Genomic DNA, 21746 nt, shown 5'->3' on the forward strand with positions numbered 1-21746 from the left:
ATTTTTCGACGCCGGTTAATATAAGACCTCCTCTTGGATCCGCTCTCTTGCACTACCCGGGTGCCTTTGATTCGGAAATGGAGTTTCAGCTGAGAGAAAGGAATCTTGTAACACTTTAAGAGATGCAGAATAGTGCAGTAGATGTAGAGGCTCATTTGTTGATCAGAAGGGCAAAGTTGAAGGAAGAAGAAATGAAAAACATAGATCCGGAGGAATCGACATCTCTAGAGGTAAAGTTGGACATTTTGGTAAGTGCAGGGGAAGAGATTATGCAAAGGATCGCCACAAGGAATGAGTATAATGTTCAAGCCTATGGCTCACTGATTGAGGAAGAACAAATGGCTGCTCCAAAACATCTTCTTTCTTATCCTAGTTGTCATATATTTGATAATGATTGTTTTATAGATTGTCTTGGAGAGGAGAGATCTGTTGATATGACATGTATGCTTGATGATGTGATTTATACTGATGATTTGCCTTAGTTTGATCAGTATGATGATGATTATGTTCTCCAAATAGAAGCTAATCTTGCAGACAAACAAGCAGCTAATTTGTGGGAGGAGGAAGTTCATTTTCAGCAGTTCGAATACAGTGATCAACCGATGCATATCAGCTATGACACTGACGAGGAAAGTGTAGCAAATTTTGAAGTAAGTGAAGGATCTTTGCCTTTTTGTTTTGCTTTGTTTCATTTCATCAGAGACAACATACATGCAATCAAAAGTCAATCGTTGATAAGTCTTGATCTGGACCATCCTGAGAGTAATGAAAACCTTGTTCAAGACTTCTCATATCCATATTTGCAACCCTCGAATGCCATGGATTGTCAAGTTGCAGATAAGGACTTGGAAGCTGGCACATATGATCAGATGATGCAAGATGATTCTGTACCTTTCTGTTTTGAATCATTTCAATTTTTGAAGGAAAATTTGCATAGTACATATTCAGTAAAGGATGAGCAACCTATAGGAAATCATGCAATCTCATCGGAACCAATAAAAAATGGGTTGCAACGGTCTTTTCATGTTTTTTACGATCCAATAGCTGATGTGTTGGATGATGTCTGCAATCAAATTCCTTCTCCTATCTGTGAGCTTGAAATGTGTACTGATACAAACTTGATCTGGTAGCCGGTTTCTTTGTCATTTTCAGTAGGAGTCTCGTCACAAAGCTCAGATCGAAGATTGCATTCATGGTATGAAGAGAAGAGTAGTAATCCATTGGATGAGCTAAGTCCCAGTGTGCATGAACTTCAAGATCCTTATGCAGTGTTTTTGGAGGCGGATAGAAAATCCATAGTATTCAACGGATCTATTCACAAGTTTTCATGGGAGTTGCCTTTTAGTAGTTCTCTCTTATTGTTCATAAGCAAGCACTCGCGGAGAATTCAAACAGTAGCTGGAATACTTACTTGGTTGCATTGGTTGTTTCATTTCACTTGATCAGGTGATGAATGAAACTGTTAGAGTAGGTTTTGATGAATAATCTCTACTTTGAGCATCATTTCCAATTTGTCAGTTGTGTTTAAGTATCGATTCAGTTGAGTGAGAGTTAGTTTGTGTCATCAAGTCATCAGTTTTCAGTCATGCATTTCAGCTTGAGTTTTTTACTCCATTGCGCAATGGACGAAGGCACTATCTGCTTTCCAAAGATCTGTAGTTCTTGGCACCTCCAAGGAGCTACCATCCCCATTGGAGCCAATGTTAGTGTCAGTTTTTCCAGCCTTCCTCTAGTGATCAAACATGCTCTTACAAAGTGATTTTAAGGTGTCAAGGTCAAATTTTGTCACTTCAGAGAGTCTTCAAGCAAAATTTGGACACTAGGCATTAGGTCTACGGTTTGCTTTTACTCCTTTCAAAGTTGTCCAAATGTCGGTCCATGTCACCATTCAGCTGAGTGCACCAACATTCAGAGGGTTGTCATCATCATGTCAGGGTCCAATGGGTCATTTTACACCTTGTTTATGCTTCAGTTGCACCTAGGTAAAGTTCATTTCCCTCTCCTAGGGTTTTGAAGGTAATTTCTCTTCGATGATCAAATCATTAGAAAAACTTGTATCCGGATATATATACACATTCCCCTATCCTTAATGTACCTTACTAAACACTTCCCATCACTGAGATCCCCCGAATTCCTCATTTTTCTGCAAACCCTAGTTTCTTGCTACAACTTGACAATTTTCTAGGTTGGGCCTGTGTTTAGCCCTTTTCGACACCTTCTCCTCACTCAATATTTTAAATTCCACTTCTCCCTACTTCCTAACATCCCTCCCTACTTCCCAAAATTTCCTCAAGAATTTAGAAGCCACTTATCCCCTTCATTTCACCTCATTTGAACAAATCCCCTGTTCCACACATCGGGGTAGGTTTTACTCAAATGATCTTTCTGAGAAAGAAACGATGAATTTAGGAAAACAGAGAGAGGTTTTTGTCCAAAATAGGCCAAGGAAGAAAAAAATCCTTCACTTTTTACACAGGTGTTATGGTTTTAGAGAAATGTCAAAAATACAGTTGCCTCGGGAGAATTGATGCACCTCTGAAGTGACCTTGGGAAAATCAAGTTTTCTCCTAGCGTGGTTGGCCAAATGACTTTCTTGATGAGTCACATGATAACTATACACAAATATCTTTCCAATGAGCTATCATGAGCTCAATTTGGATTTGGGAAAGACCTTCAAAAGTTGACTGCAACAACACTATGCCTTTAGGCAGCCTCATTCTACACATTTCGACCAGTCTCAGGAGATTTCATTTTTGACAGAGAAAATGACTTCCAAATTGAAAAATTAAAATTGGGTTGGAAATAAAACTCAATAAAATTTCCAACAAGCTATCCTGTGCCCAATTTGGACACTAGGAAGACCTCCAAAAGTCTCCTGAAAAAAGTGCTATGCATAGGGTTTGGTGGCGCGGTGCATAGAGCTCGAAGCCTGATTTCACTCACAAACTCTCCCAAATTGAAAAATTTGCTCAATATTCTTGTGTTCCAGTAAGTTAACACCTCCATATTACAAATGTATGAGTTTCCATCAGTGTTTATGGTGTTTCAATCGGTTAAAAACAAAACCCTAGTTCCTTGCAAAGTTGTGTTGAGAAAATTGCCTAGGGTTTGCAAAATTGCAGTTTTGCCGTTGTATCCCCATTTTCATTTTTCTTTCACTACGCTTCACTCATATTAATTTCCCTCTCCCCTTACATTCACACTCACCTATCCCCTTATCCCTAAAACTAAAAACCCTAATACCTAATCCCATTATTCCCAAACCCTATTCAAATATCCCCAAACCCTAATTGCCATCCCAAAGCCTAAATACTATTCCCTAAACCCTTTCATTCCCCAAAAACCTACAGCTAGCCTCAAATCCTACCGTCATCAGTCCCACTCATCCATGGAGCTCAAAAACATGCAAGCAACTGGCAAGTTGCTAAGAGAAGGAAAACCAAGTCAACAACACTTGAAAGGGAAATTCAAGCTGAGCGTGAATCTTGGCTTGAGAGGAAAAACTTGCACTTGGGAAAGGATGCTAGAGAAGGCCAGCAAAGAGAAGACATTGTTGAGGCACATGGCCTACCATTACTTGGTGAAAAACAAAAGTTGCAAGGCAAGAATCAAGAGCTTGAAAGCAAAGTTGAAAAGGGCATCAAGGAGGCGAAAGGAGCATGATAGACTTCAGATATTGGTTGAGGATTTCTTGGCCCAACACAATGCTTGATGGAGGAGACTCAGTCCAAATTTCAAAAAATTTGGGGCACTTTTTGCATTTTTGGAATTTTTGGCACTAAAACAGAGAAATTTCTACTCTATGCGTCGCGCCACCCGGCGCTCGCTTTTGATGAAGGAATCATTTTGAGAAAAACTCAAAATATTTTGATTTTTCATGAAAAAATATGCATGCTCACAAATGGCCAAGAAATTTGGACAGTTTTTGAGCCCTCAAAAAGGTCAAAAACACTAAAAAAATGACCTCACTGCCCCTATTTTGACACACAGGAAGTACTGTTGGCAGAATGGACTTTTGGAGGGGAAAATGGTGGCCAAATTGAAAAATTCCACTTGGGTTGGAAAGTAGACAGGTATACCTTTCAAACAAGAACACCTGAAGCTCATTTGGACATCAGGAAGGCCTCCAAAAGTGGGTCCAAATAGGCGCTATGCATAGAGAATCAGGCGCGGCGCATAGAGGAAAAATTGCCAGTTTGACCAAGTTTTGCTCTGTTTTTCGCCCAGCTTTGGCTAGTTTGACTTTTTCACTTTCCTAATGGAAAATTTGTGATGTAATTTGATGTACATTGATGGATCATGATGTAAATATGTTAAATTTTCACTTGTAGAGGTAGATTCATCAGTTTAAAGGTTGTTTGAAACTGAATGAATCAGTTCCCTTGTTTTTAGAGGCATGTTGTTCTGTTGCCTAATTTCTAGTTCTCAGTTTGGAATTAGTTAAAATAGCTCCTAAACATGTGTGCTCGACCCCTAGAGGCAAGGATGAGCTATGTTGTCTATATTATGTTGTTTTTCAGTCATTAGCCTGGTTGGACTTTTGAGAAAGCGTTGAGCTTCATTGTACAATCATATCAGCATTTTGGCTAAGGAATTGAGACCAGGGTTTGCAACACTCTTTGGGATCCATGTGGCAATTTGTCTTGGTACAGTGCTTTTCTTTGTAATTGTGAATTTGCTTATATGTCATGTATGCCATTCTCTATCTTGTTTCTTCTGAACTAAACAAACAAGAGTGTAAGTAGAATCCATTGAAAGTGCAGTGCTCTACTTGAAGTTTGCTTTAGTTTCTTGATTTTTTCAGCTGTTTGGGGAGGATCCATGATTTCTCTTGCCCTCTTCAACACCTCACCTGTCTATTCCTTCTATCTCATTCAATTTTGAGTGCCAAAAACAATTGCCTACCTTGCCCCATTGAGATATCTGCAAGACTGAGCCTCAATCCCTGCACCCAAAATCTACCTTTCCATCTGAGCCAATAAAACTCCATTTTATCAAATCATGCTCTCTTGAACTTATACCTAGCCTAAGATCAGTAGATTATTCAGTCATCTCAAGCCCTCATCGATCATAATTTGCGGAGATTGACCCAGATATAGCCCTCTCCTGACCTGGTAGGGCTAGCTACCAGGCTGAGCGTGGTTTGATGTTGGCCCTGGATCCTACCTTTTCAGCCTGAGGTAAATATCGGATCTAACACCTTCATTCCTGTAAGTTTTTCTGCTTCGAGTAGTCCCGAACATCAAGTTAGCTGCATAACCCATTTTTCGTGCAATAGCATTTTAATCCAAGTATTCAAATATTTTACGTACTTACCTCGCAGTCCCTTGAAAAGGCGTTGATCCACCTTGCTATAGATGACTGAGGTGTCAACTGCAAATTCAGTCACAAATCCTTCTATGATGCGATTGATGCAATGATCAACAACGTGAACGATCTTTATCCTTCGATGGTTCCAACCTTTGCACTAGCTCCGGGGTCCACACAATAGGACCATCAAGTTTCCACCTTCCTTGGCTATATGCTAGCTTCACGATCCACTCGTATAGCTCGATAGGGAAGGAGCATAAAAAGATCTTATGGATCTCTGTATATAGGTATATGTCCGACCACTATTCTTTTTTCAGTCATGGATTTATGTTCACTTGTGCCACGAATTTGTGGATTTTTCTATCCAGCCAATATCCAATCTCCTTATTAGTTGGATTCCAGGATACGACATCACACATTTCTTATGTATATTCATGTCCCTGCATTGGAACCATTGGTTGGCTTGAGGGGGCCTGACCCAGGTTCAACGTTAATTAGCCAAACAAATCCCTACACTACTGGCCCTTTCGGTATCATCCCACGGAGTGTCGACCAAAGTCTCGCCTGAAGAGGTGTGGGGGGATGCTGGAACCAAGTTTCCGCACCCTCAGATGGGTGTGATGTCGTTTTATTTCTTCTATCCCTGCCTTCGCGCAGGTGATCTTGTTGTAGGGCTTGTAAGACAAACCCTCTATTCCGGCTTTCAATATCTTCATGAAAGTATACGATTGACCTTTGCGCAACCTTAACCTGTGGCTTAGGTACTTTCACGTTGTTATGGAAGTGCACTGTGAAAATATCTCAATTACCCTAAGTGATTTGCTTATTTTTTCGAATACTTAAAGTTATCACTACGTAATCAAATATTCGTAATTACGTTTAATTATTCAATGTACTGTATTCATTTGCGCATCATAGAAGCATAATAAAGGAAATTCATACACAAAATATCCAACCCATCAATAGAACAAATATACAGAAATTGAAAAATAACTCCTTTTATTAATATCTTCCAAGTGTTATAGGTTCTGTTCACCCTGCACACACAGCTGCAGGGGTCCACACACTTAGCTACGGACTTCTACCCTAGGCTTCTGCACACTCAGTTGTAGAGCCTCTACCTACGCTACAACCCAACACTTAGACTTCTTTCTCTAAAGCTATGACTCTCTTACATGTTGTCTCTCTTAAACTACTTAGAGCTTAGCTCTTTTTATACTATCCCATGGTCTGTGGACCATGGGTAGATCTCTTACAACCGGCTTTACTTTACAAAACTAAGGGCGGAGTACCCTTTATGACACATAACACCTTCGCGCTCCATGACCAAAAAATGTGGAGTCTTTACAATAATATTACAAAAATTGACTTAAACATAGGCTTTTAGCCCTAAAACTACAACAACTTAGAGGAGACATAACTTAGCAACAATATGAGAGAAAGGGCCACCAATAGTGGCTAATGAATACATACCCATGTCCTCACACTTGTGTTTTCTTGGGTCCCGTCTCCATTCTCTAATCAGCTCTACAGGATTAAGATTCTCTTGCATGAATTTATGGACGCATTGTGTATCATATTTCTTATGAGGTTGAGGTATATGATACGTTTTCCTCAAATCCTTAGCTTTAAAAGACCTAATAACTCTCTTCTTCATAATTATAAATTCTCTCTCCATAATGTCGAAATGGTCAATAACCCATCTTACCATATATGTATATGGCAGAATTTTGGGGCAGGCAACAATTCTGTGGAGAAATGAATTAGCCACATGATTCCATGTTGTTGGAAATAATACTGAGAGGGGGGGTGAATCAGTATTATCTAGCAATTTACCAAATCTTCCTTATTTGATCTTTTGAATTATTCTTGCATATCAGTACCATAAAACAATGAGCATGAATAAAGAAAATAGACAGTCACACCAAAGAACACAAGATGTAAGGTGGAAACCCAATGCGGGAGAAAACCACCTGCTGCAATATGTCTCTATCTTCTTTCAAGAAATTCTTTTTACAATGATTTTGTGCTGGTGCAGTCCTTTACCAGCACGCAGGCTGCAACCTGCAGAGAGCTACAACTCTCTCTCGTTTTCCAGTCTCTCCTGGAAGGGAGCTACAACCCCCTACTTCTTTTCATGAAGAATCAAATGATCAACAAGTATACAACAGATATAGTCCACTACAGATATCAGATCAGTAATTGCAGAAATAACCCAGAACACCTTACGAATAGAAATATACAGTCAACAGATCATCTCAAGACAGGGACGCATATTTTATTTCTGTGGCCTGCGACTGGACGCAGTCTACCTTCCGCTGCTCTGCGTGCAGACGCACTGTTCCTCTATGCTTAGCTGCGACCGGCGCACCCAAAGACACTGTTGCGCCGCGTCGTTTTCTTCAGAGACGCACCCAATAACACAGTCGCGCCGCGTCTTTTGCTCCAGAGACGCACCCAATAACACCGTCGCGCCGCGTCCTTTGCCTCAGAGACGCACCTGAGCCTTTACTGTACTGCGTCCCGGCGCACTTTCCCTTCACTGAATCTGCGTCCCTTCAGATATAGAAGATAAGAGGACTTCAGAACCAACTCAAACACTCAGATCCACAGATCTGATCATGCGCCATAGAGATCACAGTCCATTAGAAGATTCGCCTTCATAGATCTGGACTAGATCTCACCAAAAGATATTCAACCAAGATAATTGCTAATCCAAATGAACTCCTTTGCTTTATATAGGCAAGCTTCTCCCCAAAACATGGAACAAAACCACGAGCCGACACCATAGAAACACAAAACCGTCGGCTAGATACCACACAAGAAACCCCCACGTGCTTTTCTCTGCCTTGAAATGTGTGCACTGGGCGGACGCACCTCCTGAACGGCTGGCCTGCGTCCCTGGACGCGGGTTCTGTATGGTATACCTGCGGGGACGCACTTGCTGAACATATTTCCTGCGTCCTTCTTGATTTATCTCCTGAATGGGTTTGCCATCAAGGACAACACCTGAATCATAATGCCAACAATCTCCCCCTTTGGACTTGATGGCAACCACATAATCTTCAGCTTCATTCTCCCCCTTTGACATCAAGGGCAAAGGGTATGCTCCCCCTATGCTCATGCATTGCCAGATCTGTAACCAGAAATCCATCATGAAGGAGATAGAGACATATTGCAGCTATTTCCAAGATCTCCTTTTCCATAATGCCAACAATGCATTATGTGCTCCCCCTGAGCCTATACCACCAATAGGAAGATGATCAACAGTAAGATGATGCATCAACAACCCCCAGCTTTTGCCTGAGGTATTCAAAAGTGTCCCTGGGCAACGGTTTGGTGAAAATATCAGCAACTTGTTCCTTAGAAGGAACATACTCCAACTTGACCTTCTGTTCAAGTACTTGTTCCCGGAGAAAATGGTACTTGATTGGTATGTGCTTGGTTTTTGAATGCATAACCGGATTCTTTGAGATGCTGATTGCACTTGTGTTGTCACATAAGATAGGGATTGGAGGAGTACAAGTGATTTGATAATCCTGCAAATTCTGCATCATCCAAAGGAGTTGGGTGCAACAAGATGCAGCAGCAACATATTCTGCTTCAGCTGTAGACAAGGCAATTGAACTTTGTTTCTTGCTGAACCAAGAGACCAGTCTGGGACCCATAAAGAACGCACCACGACTTGTGCTTTTCCTGTCATCCACGCTTCCGGCCCAATCTGCATCTGTATAGGCATGAAGAGTAAGATCTGTATCTCTAGGATACCATAAGCCATAATTTTGAGTCCCTTGAAGATATTTGAAAATTCTCTTCACTGCTTGAAGATGAGTCTCCTTCGGATTTGCCTGAAATCTTCCAACTATTCCAACTGCATGCATGATGTCTGGTCGGGTACCTGTCAAATATAGTAAACTTCCAATCATAGATCTGTAGGTTGGTTGATGTACTGCTGCAGAATCATCATTTGCACTGAGACTACATCCTGTGACCATGGGTGTACAAACTGGTTTTGCATCTTCCATGCCATATTTCTTCAAAATCTGCTTGAGATACTTGGTTTGAGATAAAAGGATTCCTCCTTTCTTTTGTTGGATTTGCAAACCAAGGAAGTATGTCAGTTCTCCTAGCAATGACATTTCAAATTCTTTCTGCATGACTGAGGCAAAGCTTTGGCTCATAGCTTCTTCATTGCTGCCAAAAATAATGTCATCTACATACACAACAAGTATTAGCAATTTGTCATTTTCAATTTTTATATATAGATTGCTATCTGCTGAACCTTTTGAAAAACCTTGTTGATGAAGATATTTGTCCAACCGGTAGTACCAAGCCCTTGGGGCTTGTTTGAGACCATAGAGAGCCTTTTTCAATCGGCATACAAGATTTGGATCATTTCCAAGAATGAACCCATCTGGCTGTTCAATGTACACTTCTTCTTCCAAGTCTCCATTCAGAAAGGCTGATTTTACGTCCATTTGAAATACTTTGAAGTTCTGAGAACTTGAGAGAGCAAGGAACATTCGGATGGCCTCAAGTCTTGCAACAGGAGCAAAAGTTTCTTCAAAGTCTATTCCTTCTTGCTGTGCATACCCTTTACAAACAAGTCTGGCTTTGTTTCTAATTACTTCTCCATTTTCATTCAATTTATTTTTGAAGACCCATTTTGTTCCGATAACATTCTTATCCTTTGGTCTAGGAACCAGCTCCCAAGTGTTGTTCTTTTCGATTTGCTCGAGTTCTTCATCCATTGCTTTCACCCAACATTCATCTTTGCATGCCTCTTTCACATTTTGTGGTTCAGTAGAGGAGAGTAATGCCAAATAACTTGAAGCTTCTGCAACTGTTCTTCTAGTTTGTATACCTGCTTCTTTTTGTCCCATGATATGAGATTCTGGATGGTTCTTTTGAACATATCTGGATGGAGTCTTTTCTTCTATTCTTGTTCGTTCTTCTGCTTCTTCGTGAGGTTCTTCTTGAGATTCTTCTTGCGGTTCTTCTTCTTCATCATTCTGTCTTTGAGGGTAGCTTTCATCTTCTTCGATGTCTTCACGATGTATTTGCCTAGGAATATATCCCTTTTCATCAACCACTACATCAATGCTGTCAACAATTCTGCCAAGTCTTTTATTGTAGCATTTGTATGCTTTGCTATGTGGAGAATAGCCAAGAAGAATACCTTCATCTGCTCTAGGATCAAGTTTGCCAAGCTGCTCCTCAGTATTCTTGATATAGCATTTGCTCCCAAAGATTTTGAAGTGCTTTACCGAAGGAGTTTTACCACTCCAGAGCTCATGAGGGGTTTGAGTGCTGTTCACCCGGACATTTGTCTTGTTGAGAATAATAACCGCAGTATGTGCAGCCTCACCCCAGAAGGTTGCGGGGGTTCCTGATTCATCAAGCATAGCACGAGCCATTTGTTGGATTGTTCTGTTCATTCTTTCAACAACTCCATTTTGCTGAGGCGTTCTAGCTGTAGAGAATTCTCTCCTTATCCCATGTTCATCACAGAAATCGAAAAATTCATTTGAAGTAAATTCCCCACCTCTGTCAGATCTGAGGCACTTAATTTTGTGACCTGATTCATTTTCAGCCAAGGCTTTGAAGGTTTTGAATTTTTCGAATGCTTCATCTTTGTGCTTCATAAGTCCTAACCAAACAAACCTGGAGAAATCGTCAATAAATAATATCAAGTATTCCTCTCCTCTAGGTGTTCTTTTTCTGAATGGTCCACATACATCTGTATGTACTAGCTCAAGAGGCATGCTAGCTGATCCTTCTTTCTCTGGAAAGTTAGTCCTGGTTTGTTTTCCAAACTGACATGATCTGCATATGGTGTTGTCAGGAATTTTGATATCTGGAAGATCGCGAACTGCCTGATATTTACATGCTTTCCTTATTTGTGGGAAGCTTAGATGTCCCAACCTTCGATGCCATAACCAGTGCTCTTCATCCTTGCTTAGATAGCATTGTTGTTGTCCTTCTTCAAATATGTACAGATTATTTGGAGTTCTTTTCCCTTTGAGAACTGTTTTCCCTGTATCAAGATCACGAACAAGACATCCATTTGATCTGAATATAACCTCGGTTTTTTGATCACACATTTGGCTGACACTTAGTAGATTATGCTTCAATCCATCAACAAATAAAACATTTCCAGCCTTAACATCTTCTTTTAAAGGAGCAATACCTTTTCCTTTTATAGTTGCAGGAGTATCATTTCCAAAAGAGACTTTCTTTCCCTTTTCTAAATTAGAATAAGACTCAAGTTTTTCTTTATCACCTGTCATATGCTTCGAACATCCACTGTCAATGTACCATAGATTTTCTTGTCCTTCTGCATAAAATGCTATCCCACATATTTCTGTTTGAGGTTCCTTTATTCTCCATGTTTTGGCGCCTGGGGCTTGTTCCTTTTTCTGCTCTTGTACCTTTCTTTCCGGAAACCTGCTTCTGCATTCAAAGTCTTTATGTCCAAAATTATTGCAAATAGAACATTCAACTTCATTTTCAAGAGCTGAAAAGTTGTTATAGGTCCTTTTTGTAATCCCTGTCATACTTCTTTGTTTTTGAGCTTCCCTAGTCATGATTGTTTTATACGCAACACATTGAGCTGCTTTGTGACCAAAGTTATGGCAAGAAAAGCATTATCCATTGAAGAAGCTTCTGCGATTATTGGATCTACCATCCAACTGATTGTAATTTCTATTTTCATCTATTCTTGAACCAAATTGAGAAGATTTTACCTGTGGCTGGTTGTGGCTTTTGTTCACCCTTGAGCTGGATTGCCCTTGATAGTTTCTGTTTGACATTTGTCCCTGCTTTACCTGATGATCTTCCTTGTGCTCTTGCTCATTTCTTCTTGCTGCATCAAGATAACTTTTTGAAGTGGATGCTTGAGAAGTTTCTCCATTATAGCCCAAACCTGTCTTATTTAGTGGAGACCGCTGCACACTGATAATCTCATCCAAAGTTTCAGATCCTTTGACAAACTTGAGATTAATAGTTTTTGTTTTCTCAATTTCTTTTCTAAGACCAACAATTTCACCTTCTAATTTTTCAAGATGTTTTTCTTTTTCATCAATTTGGAATTGTAGAGTATCAATAATCATGTTCTTTTCTTCTATGCATCTCTTGAGTCTAGTAATTTCATCATAAAGGTTATCCACGTCTACAGCATCCTCATAATCATCATCTTCAAATGCCATTAACAACCTATATTTATTACCTTGTTCATCTTCATCACTGTTTGATAAGCCATCACTATCTTCATGGGTGTAGTAGCTTTTCTTATTTGCACTCTGTTTCTTGTTCCATCTAACTGGTTCCTTTCCTTTATCCTTATAAGAGCATTTTGCAGCATAATGACCTACTCTTCCACAAGCAAAGCATTTGAAAGGTAGCTTACCTCTGAACCTTCCAGAACCCCTTTGAAGATTTCTGACAAAATTTGATTCTTCTTCCTCTTCTTCTGGAACATGACTTGCTTCATAGTGATCTTCTTTGCCTGATGCTTTAAAAGCAGCTTCCCTTCTGTCTGATGGACCTCCCTTTCTCATTTCATAAGCAGTTAGAATTCCATGCAGCTGAGACATAGTGAGAACACGGAGATTTTCCTTTTCTTCTACGGCAGATACTTTAGATTCAAACTTGGGGGATAATGATCTTAGAATCTTTTGAACTACTATAGTCTCTTTTATTTCTTCACCCAAATTTTTCATACAATTAACAATCTCATCTACCCGAAGAAAATAATTAGCCACACTTTCATCATTGTACATCTTGAGAGTCTCATATTGAATCCTAAGAGTTTGAAGTTTAGCTTCTTTTACCTGTTCATCTCCTTCATAGCTAGTGATCATTTTGTCCCATATCTCTTTTGCTGATTTGAAGTGCATGACCTTCATGAACTCTGTTTGGGATATACTTCCTAATAGAGTACTGACTGCTTTTGCATTTGTTTCATACTGCTTTTTCTCAGCTGGATCTGTAGGAGTAACTGAAGGAAAGGCATAGCCTGTTTCTACAATGTTCCAAACTTCTGTACCAAGAGATTGAAGATATGCAGTAATTCTTACCTTCCAATAATTGAAGTTTGTCCCATCGAAGATGGGTGGCCTGATTGATGCTTCTCTCTCGTAGTGGCTCATGATGAACGATCTACCTTCAAGCGATCAAGCTTTTCTGAAGGACCTGCTCTGATACCAATTGTTGGAAATAATACTGAGAGGGGGGGTGAATCAGTATTATCTAGCAATTTACCAAATCTTCCTTATTTGATCTTTTGAATTATTCTTGCATATCAGTACCATAAAACAATGAGCATGAATAAAGAAAATAGACAGTCACACCAAAGAACACAAGATGTAAGGTGGAAACCCAATGCGGGAGAAAACCACCTGCTGCAATATGTCTCTATCTTCTTTCAAGAAATTCTTTTTACAATGATTTTGTGCTGGTGCAGTCCTTTACCAGCACGCAGGCTGCAACCTGCAGAGAGCTACAACTCTCTCTCGTTTTCCAGTCTCTCCTGGAAGGGAGCTACAACCCCCTACTTCTTTTCATGAAGAATCAAATGATCAACAAGTATACAACAGATATAGTCCACTACAGATATCAGATCAGTAATTGCAGAAATAACCCAGAACACCTTACGAATAGAAATATACAGTCAACAGATCATCTCAAGACAGGGACGCATATTTTATTTCTGTGGCCTGCGACTGGACGCAGTCTACCTTCCGCTGCTCTGCGTGCAGACGCACTGTTCCTCTATGCTTAGCTGCGACCGGCGCACCCAAAGACACTGTTGCGCCGCGTCGTTTTCTTCAGAGACGCACCCAATAACACAGTCGCGCCGCGTCTTTTGCTCCAGAGACGCACCCAATAACACCGTCGCGCCGCGTCCTTTGCCTCAGAGACGCACCTGAGCCTTTACTGTACTGCGTCCCGGCGCACTTTCCCTTCACTGAATCTGCGTCCCTTCAGATATAGAAGATAAGAGGACTTCAGAACCAACTCAAACACTCAGATCCACAGATCTAATCATGCGCCATAGAGATCACAGTCCATTAGAAGATTCGCCTTCATAGATCTGGACTAGATCTCACCAAAAGATATTCAACCAAGATAATTGCTAATCCAAATGAACTCCTTTGCTTTATATAGGCAAGCTTCTCCCCAAAACATGGAACAAAACCACGAGCCGACACCATAGAAACACAAAACCGTCGGCTAGATACCACACAAGAAACCCCCACGTGCTTTTCTCTGCCTTGAAATGTGTGCACTGGGCGGACGCACCTCCTGAACGGCTGGCCTGCGTCCCTGGACGCGGGTTTTGTATGGTATACCTGCGGGGACGCACTTGCTGAACATATTTCCTGCGTCCTTCTTGATTTATCTCCTGAATGGGTTTGCCATCAAGGACAACACCTGAATCATAATGCCAACACATGTGTCGTTATTATTTGGAGGAGAATCATTAGCAATAGCAGCATGTTTCACGATAATTCTTCGATTTTCATCCTCGAATAGTTTGTATATTGACTCCAAGGAGGAGGAACCTGCATCTGGAGTGCATGTAGTATCTGTAAACAAAGGAGACATCTCAAACACTTCTTCAGGGGACAATACTGGTTCTTACTATATTACCGACTTTCTCCTTGCCTTGATTATCCTTGACATGTCCTTTAACTACTCTTTATTGGAATTTACTTGTTAAGAAACAAACCAATATAAGAAATAAGAAATAGAAAGATGCAAAGATTCATATCAATTCAATGCGAGCTTTATGGAAAATCCTTTCACATTAACTCAAAATTATTACAAATCATCAAAAACCTAAAAATTGGAACTACTCAGAGTGGTCACTTAATTTTTGAACATTTGTTCACATGGTGCTGAAACTTGTAACTATATCGGGAAATCCTTTATTGACGATTGGTATCGGTTGACATTGACATAACTCTGTGATCAACGATTTTCGAAAAAGATAAAGGTGAGGGATTCATATTAGTGCAATATCAGGTTTGAATAGAATGTGATATCAGCATCTATCAATTGATGGAATGTGATATCGACATTTGAAGGATTGCGATATAGGTTTTGGCATTTCGCTATTTGTGTTTTGCTACTATTGTTATTAGTATTTTGCAGTCAACCTTTAGCTATTTCGCAATCAGCATTTTGTTGTTTCGCAATTGACTTTTCGCTATTAGATTTTCTTTGAAACCGATGATACTATGTGTGGGTTTTAATCAGACTAATACTTTTATGATATTTCCATTTATTTGTTATGATTTCAAGATTCGTATGACTTGCAATTTATTTCCTAAAAACTATAGAAAGTTTCCTAAAATATTTTTATGCCTTTTTCATAAATTTTCTTGTTTTATTCAAAATAAAATAGTAAATATAAAACTTATCCTATTTTCTCTAAACAAGAAAGGATTCTATCTTAAAAACATTTAAGGGTCCCCATTATCCTTTCTCCTAAGTCTATATATAATGGAGGGTTGTTGAGTACCGCAACAATTGGCAACAAACTGGTCGAAACAGTTAATGTTTGTAATAATGAATAAGATGTCAATCTTTATCAAGAAATTTTTTAGGAAGTTTAAAAATGATTGAAATCTAGATCGATATAGATAACTTTGAGATGAAATAACTTGTTCTATCATCAAGTTTCTCAAGGCTTGTTATAGATGAAAATATTTTTTGTGTAAATCAGGAGCTCATAGGTTGAAAAGATAAAGTAAAAACTATTAAAATCTTTATGTATTGGATAAACTTATTAGTCATTGGTAGAGCCTCTGTTGCTAGCAGGGCTTCATAGCCTCGATAGGGTTACCATTTAACCAGTATCCCATCCAAATTATAATAATATTCTTTCGAGGTAATGAATTTATTTTTCTTCTTTTTTTATTACTTTTTTATTTATTTATTAACTTTAAAGTCATTATCCTCGTTTGGTAGCTATAAAATTATATTTCCATTCACAAGTTATAATAAAATTGAATATGCCGACTCATAATCGGATCTCTTGTCTCAAAGTCTGGTGACTATGAGCCACTATCTTGGTTTGCTTTCCAATAGTGAAAATGTCAATTTTATTAGTTTCCCATGATCATGGTAAGCAGGCTCATGATGATACCTCTTAACTTTTAAGTTCTTTATATTTTTGAATTACGCTCTAAATTGTTTTAAAATAAATGGTTGGGGAGACTTCATTCAATATTTACAAGTCTTGGATGGCCTTTTTAAGTAAAAGATGTTAAACACCTCATAATAATTTCTTCTTTTATAAAGATAAGTTTTCAAAACCAACTCACGACAAATAGATTTTTTACAAGTTTCAAACCAAAATATTTCACAATTAAATGGTTATCTTATCTCAAATCTTTAAAACAGATCCAATATTTAGATTCCAATTTAAAGTTTTTATTTCTAAATTGTTTCTTAAATAAATTAACAATTCAATAATAAAGAGAAACTTCCAATGTGTTTTTGAAAAGCGTAGTACTTTTAGTAACAAAAAGGAAATGAAATTCACATAGAAAGATATTTACATATTGTACAAGAGAACCTATGTTCTTTCAAGAAAAATATTATTTGAGTATAAGTCCATTAACAGGAAGAGTTTCCTTCTTCCCTTGTAAATCTTGCAAGATAAAAGTTGACGGACCTATCTTCTCCAAAATATGAAAGGGACCAAACCAAATTTTTTGAAAATTTTCTTTTATCGTCATGCTCTTTATCCCATTTCAAAACTAAGTCTCTAATTTAAAAAAATTTAGAAGATTTGACCAATTTTTGATGGTGAGCATGGACTATCTTAGCTTTATTACTTTACTCTTCCAGCTTAAGGATTTGAGACATTCATAATTGTAAAGCAGAACAACTAGGGCCAATGAGGGGAGAGCTAGATTTGGAGGTAGGATAGCTTCTTTCCCATATACAAAATGAAAAGGATAACTACATATTGATGTCTTCTCAATTGTTCTATCAGCCCATCAAGTGAATATTAGAGCTTTGTGTCAGTTCTTTTGATTTTGGTCAATAGTTCGCTTGATAATCCTTATAAGATTTTTATTAGTGGATTCTACTAAGCCATTTCCCTGAGGGTAATAATTTGCAGAATACTTAAGTTTAAATCCTCTCTTTAAAGCAAATTCGGTCATTGCATTTCCAGAAAAATAAGAAGGATTGTCAAAAATAAGATCATGAGAGATACAAAACCTGGTAATATAAAGTGAATTCAATGATGCTCTCAGAATTGGAGCTTCATAATTATTTCCTCTACCCATTTCATGAAATAATATGTTGCAGTCAAAATGTACCTATGTTGTTTGAAATAATGAGGAATGATATCGACTATTATGTTTAATCCCCATTGCTCAAAAGGTTGTTCAATGTTAACTGGATCTAAGGGCATGGAAGTTTTTCTATGTCTTCCCAAAGTATTTTGAAAGTTTTGAATCTTCTTACATATGTGTAGGTATCTTTGAATAAATTCGGTCAGTAATATCCTACGTCAAGAACTTTGTGAGAAGTTGTATCTCCACTGTAATTTCCACCTTCTAGCCCATCATGAAGTTCTTGTAAGACCTATTCTGCTTTAGTTTTTTCTAAACATCTTAACAAAATAGAATCATATTTTTTCCTAAATAACACATCATTAATGAGTTGATATTGATTGGCTTTCAATGTCAAGGCTCTCCTTTTCATAACATCAAGCTCAAGTGGAGCATAACCATATTTCAAATAAAATATTAAGTCAGCATATTGAGACTGAGTATTAACATGGAGTACCTCTGTGATTTTTTCAATGTTACTTGTTACTTCATTTATTAACGCATCATTCATTCCTATGACTAACCTACAAAAACCTTGACCTTTTATAATTTTAGCGGGTTTCATTTCTAGATCATATTCTTGTAATGCAGTAATCCAGTTAGGCCTTTTTCTCCTAACTCCTTTTGAATAAGTAATTGCCTTGCTATTGAGAAATGAAAAATAACTTTAACATGAGTTTTTATATGAAAATGTATAAGATATTTGATAGCTTTGTAACCTGCAAAGGCTTACTTTTCTACTCCTGAATAATTTAGTTCAGCTCCTCGAAATTTTGAGCTAGAAAAAGAAATAGAATCTTTAATTTTTTGTTCGTTTGGTTGTGTCAAGGCTACTACATATGATAATTCAGAGGCAAAAGTATATAAATAAATTGATAAAAAAAATTGGGATTTGATAGAGAAGGGGCATCAATTATGGCTTGTTTGGTTGCTTTAAATGCTTCTCTTTCATGATCACCCCATTTAAAAATTGAATCTTTCTTGATCATTGTTTGTAATGGTAAGACGATTTGAGAAAATTTAGGGACAGATGTCTTAACAAAATTGATTTCGCCAAGAAAATATTGCATTGATTTTTTGGTATGTGGTAATGGAATTTATGAAATTATTTTAATTATTTCTGGATCGATACAAATTCCATGTTTGGATACAATAAAACCAAGGAGTTTATCTTCGCTAAGAGCAAAAAAATATTTCTTGGGGTTTAGAGAAATTCCATACCTTCTACATATTTCAAAAATCTTCTTTAAATCATGCAGATTATTATTTTTGTTTTCTTAATATATAGTAATATCCTCTAGATATACCACAACCATTTTATTAATAAACCCTTTGAAATAAATGTGCGTCACTCTCTAGAACGTAGCTCCTGCATTCATTAGTCCAAAAGGAATTTTCTAATATGAATATGTTCCCCACTTTGTTCTGAACATAGTTTTTAATCGGTCTTTTGGATGAACAAGGATCTGATTGTATCCTGAAAAATCTATCTAAAAAAGACATTAGTTTGGAACCAGCAACTAATTGTAGAACTTGTTCCATTGATGGGAGGGGAAAATTGTCCTTTTGACATGCCTTATTTAAATTCCTAAAATCAATACAAATGTGAATATCACCATTCTTCTTTCTATCCAGTATAAGATTAGAAACCCATTTGGAATGTCTTACTGGAAAGATGATTTTGGCATTTAAAAGTTTATTCAACTCAATTTTAATCTCAGTCTCCAAATTCGGAAGCATGTCCCTAAGTTTTTGTTGAATGGGTTTAACATATGGTACCATTCGAATAATGTGTTGAATGATGGAAGCATCATAAGTTTTCAGATCTTTATAATTCCAAGAAAGTATGTCTTTAAATCTCTTTAACAAATGAATAAATGCATTTCCTTCTTCAAATGAGACACCATGACCTAAGTTAATATTTTGGGGTTTGATATCAAATCCTAGTTTAAGTAATTCAAATCTCAAACGTGAACTTTGAAGTTTGCAGTTGTTGGCATTTTTAAATATGTCTTTTAGATCGTAAAGGTCCTCAAGCTTAACTATAGGTTTTGGCAGAGCATTTTTTTCATTTGATTTATTCAATTGAGAATCATGTTCATCCTCACCAATTACTTGGCCAAGATAGGATTCTTTAGATGTTAAAAAATATAGGATATCTTCATAATCATTGAATACTCACCAATTGGTAACATTATCAGGAATGGATGTATGAAAAATAAACTCTATAGAAAATCTTTCTGGACTAAAATCTTCAGGTGGGATTAATTTGGATGAAACATTGGCCAAAATATCAACACTAGCATTTTGTATTCTTGGTATTGGAGAAATATTGAATGCTACAAAATGCGAAGTAAGATTTCGACTTAAGGATTGATAATGCCTAAGGTGATTTGAAAGATAATGGATATTGTTTCTGTCTTTTTTTATAACAATTTCATAATCACCAAATATTTGAAGATATTCAACACTAAGGTTTATCGCTTTATACAATACTTGTACTAATGATTCATATTCTGCAATATTATTAGTACATTCAAATTGTAGTCTACATGTCAACATAGTTTTTGCACCAGTAGGGCTTATTAACATACATTTAGCTCCTACACCATCACTACATTCAGAACCATCAAAATAAAGTGTCCAAAATAAAGATTCATGCTTGTTTAGAAAAGTATCTACAACATTAATACATTTAGTAAAATATGTTCATGGATAATTTTAAATTTGAGAAGAAACAAAATTTACTAAAACAGGAGATTCCTGAGCTGTAAAACATCCAAAGAAAGATTCTTAAGAATAATTGCCAAGGACGCTATTTGTAAAAACTACAGGCTCATTTTCTTCATCCAAATTAGTAACCGAGTGTTTCATATTCTTTTCCCTATCTACCTGAATTTGATTTGGTTTGCAATTATAAGGAAGCCATATATGTGACCAATCTGTGGCAAAATAACCATGCAATTTCTCAAACCAAACTCTGCTTAAAATAAGATCGTAAAATTCAGGAATATCAACAATGAAAATATCAATAATACGACAAACCCTTGAATTTGAGGATAATATTATTAAAATAGAATTTAATTCTCCTAAGACCTTAACCTTGGTTCTATCTAATTTCCCAATTTGCACGGCCAATTTCTCAGGTGTTATGCTCAGTTTGAGACAAACTGAATATGGCATTATATTTGAAGAAGCACCTGAGTCTATTAGGAAACTGTGAATATTTTTTATTGAAAATATCAAAGGTTGATAAAAAAGAAGGGGTGTGATAATTTGACTGATACACAATTAGAATTTCATCTGAGGCATCAATTATGTCAGGAGTATCACTTGGAGACTTTCCTTTTAATAATGAGGCTTTTGCAGTTGTCAAAGGAGATGAGGGAACAATATTTAATTCTTTGAGTAAAAACTTTTGTTATTTCTTAAGTTTACTTACCTCATACATGGAAATATTAGCTTTCACTTTCTTCATATCTTCCACAATATTATACTCTATATCTTTATCAGAAAAAACAAGAGTCTTTTATGTAGAGGGATAATTTGAAGAGGATGAGATGGATTTAGAAGATTTAGGAGTAGATCTCATCATTGTGCTTTTATCCTTACTCACAGGAGTAACTGGTCTTTGTTTTGAACTTGAAGAAGGTGAAACTATAGATCTTTTACTCCTAGTATCTACGGGTAAGGCTTATCCTTATTCTTCATTTTCCGATGTAGTGAGGGTAAAATCCCATAATCCATGTGCTTCAACCAGCTCTTCTTCTTCTGATTCTTCCATAGATAAAGATAATTCTTCATCCCCTTCTTGATCTGATTCAGCATTAGATATGACATTAGGTGGTTGAGATGATGATGGTTGAGCTTTCTTAAATGGTCTGAAAGGCTTTTTTGAGGAATTTGAGACCTATTTTTTAATTTCAACCATTTCATTTGACATTGTTTTAAGTACATTCTGTAATCCTTCTAAATTGAAAGGGTATTAAGATGGCTTCCTTTTAGTTTCTTCTTTGAAATTCACGTTCTTAGATTTTCTCTCTTCTACAATGGTTTTCTTCTCCAAGGCAAAAATCCTTT

The sequence above is a fragment of the Pinus tabuliformis genome, chromosome 9 (assembly GCF_031772625.1).
Source record: "Pinus tabuliformis cultivar Carrire ecotype Pingquan chromosome 9, CPIR1, whole genome shotgun sequence".
In the NCBI taxonomy this organism is placed as follows: Eukaryota; Viridiplantae; Streptophyta; class Pinopsida; order Pinales; family Pinaceae; genus Pinus; species Pinus tabuliformis.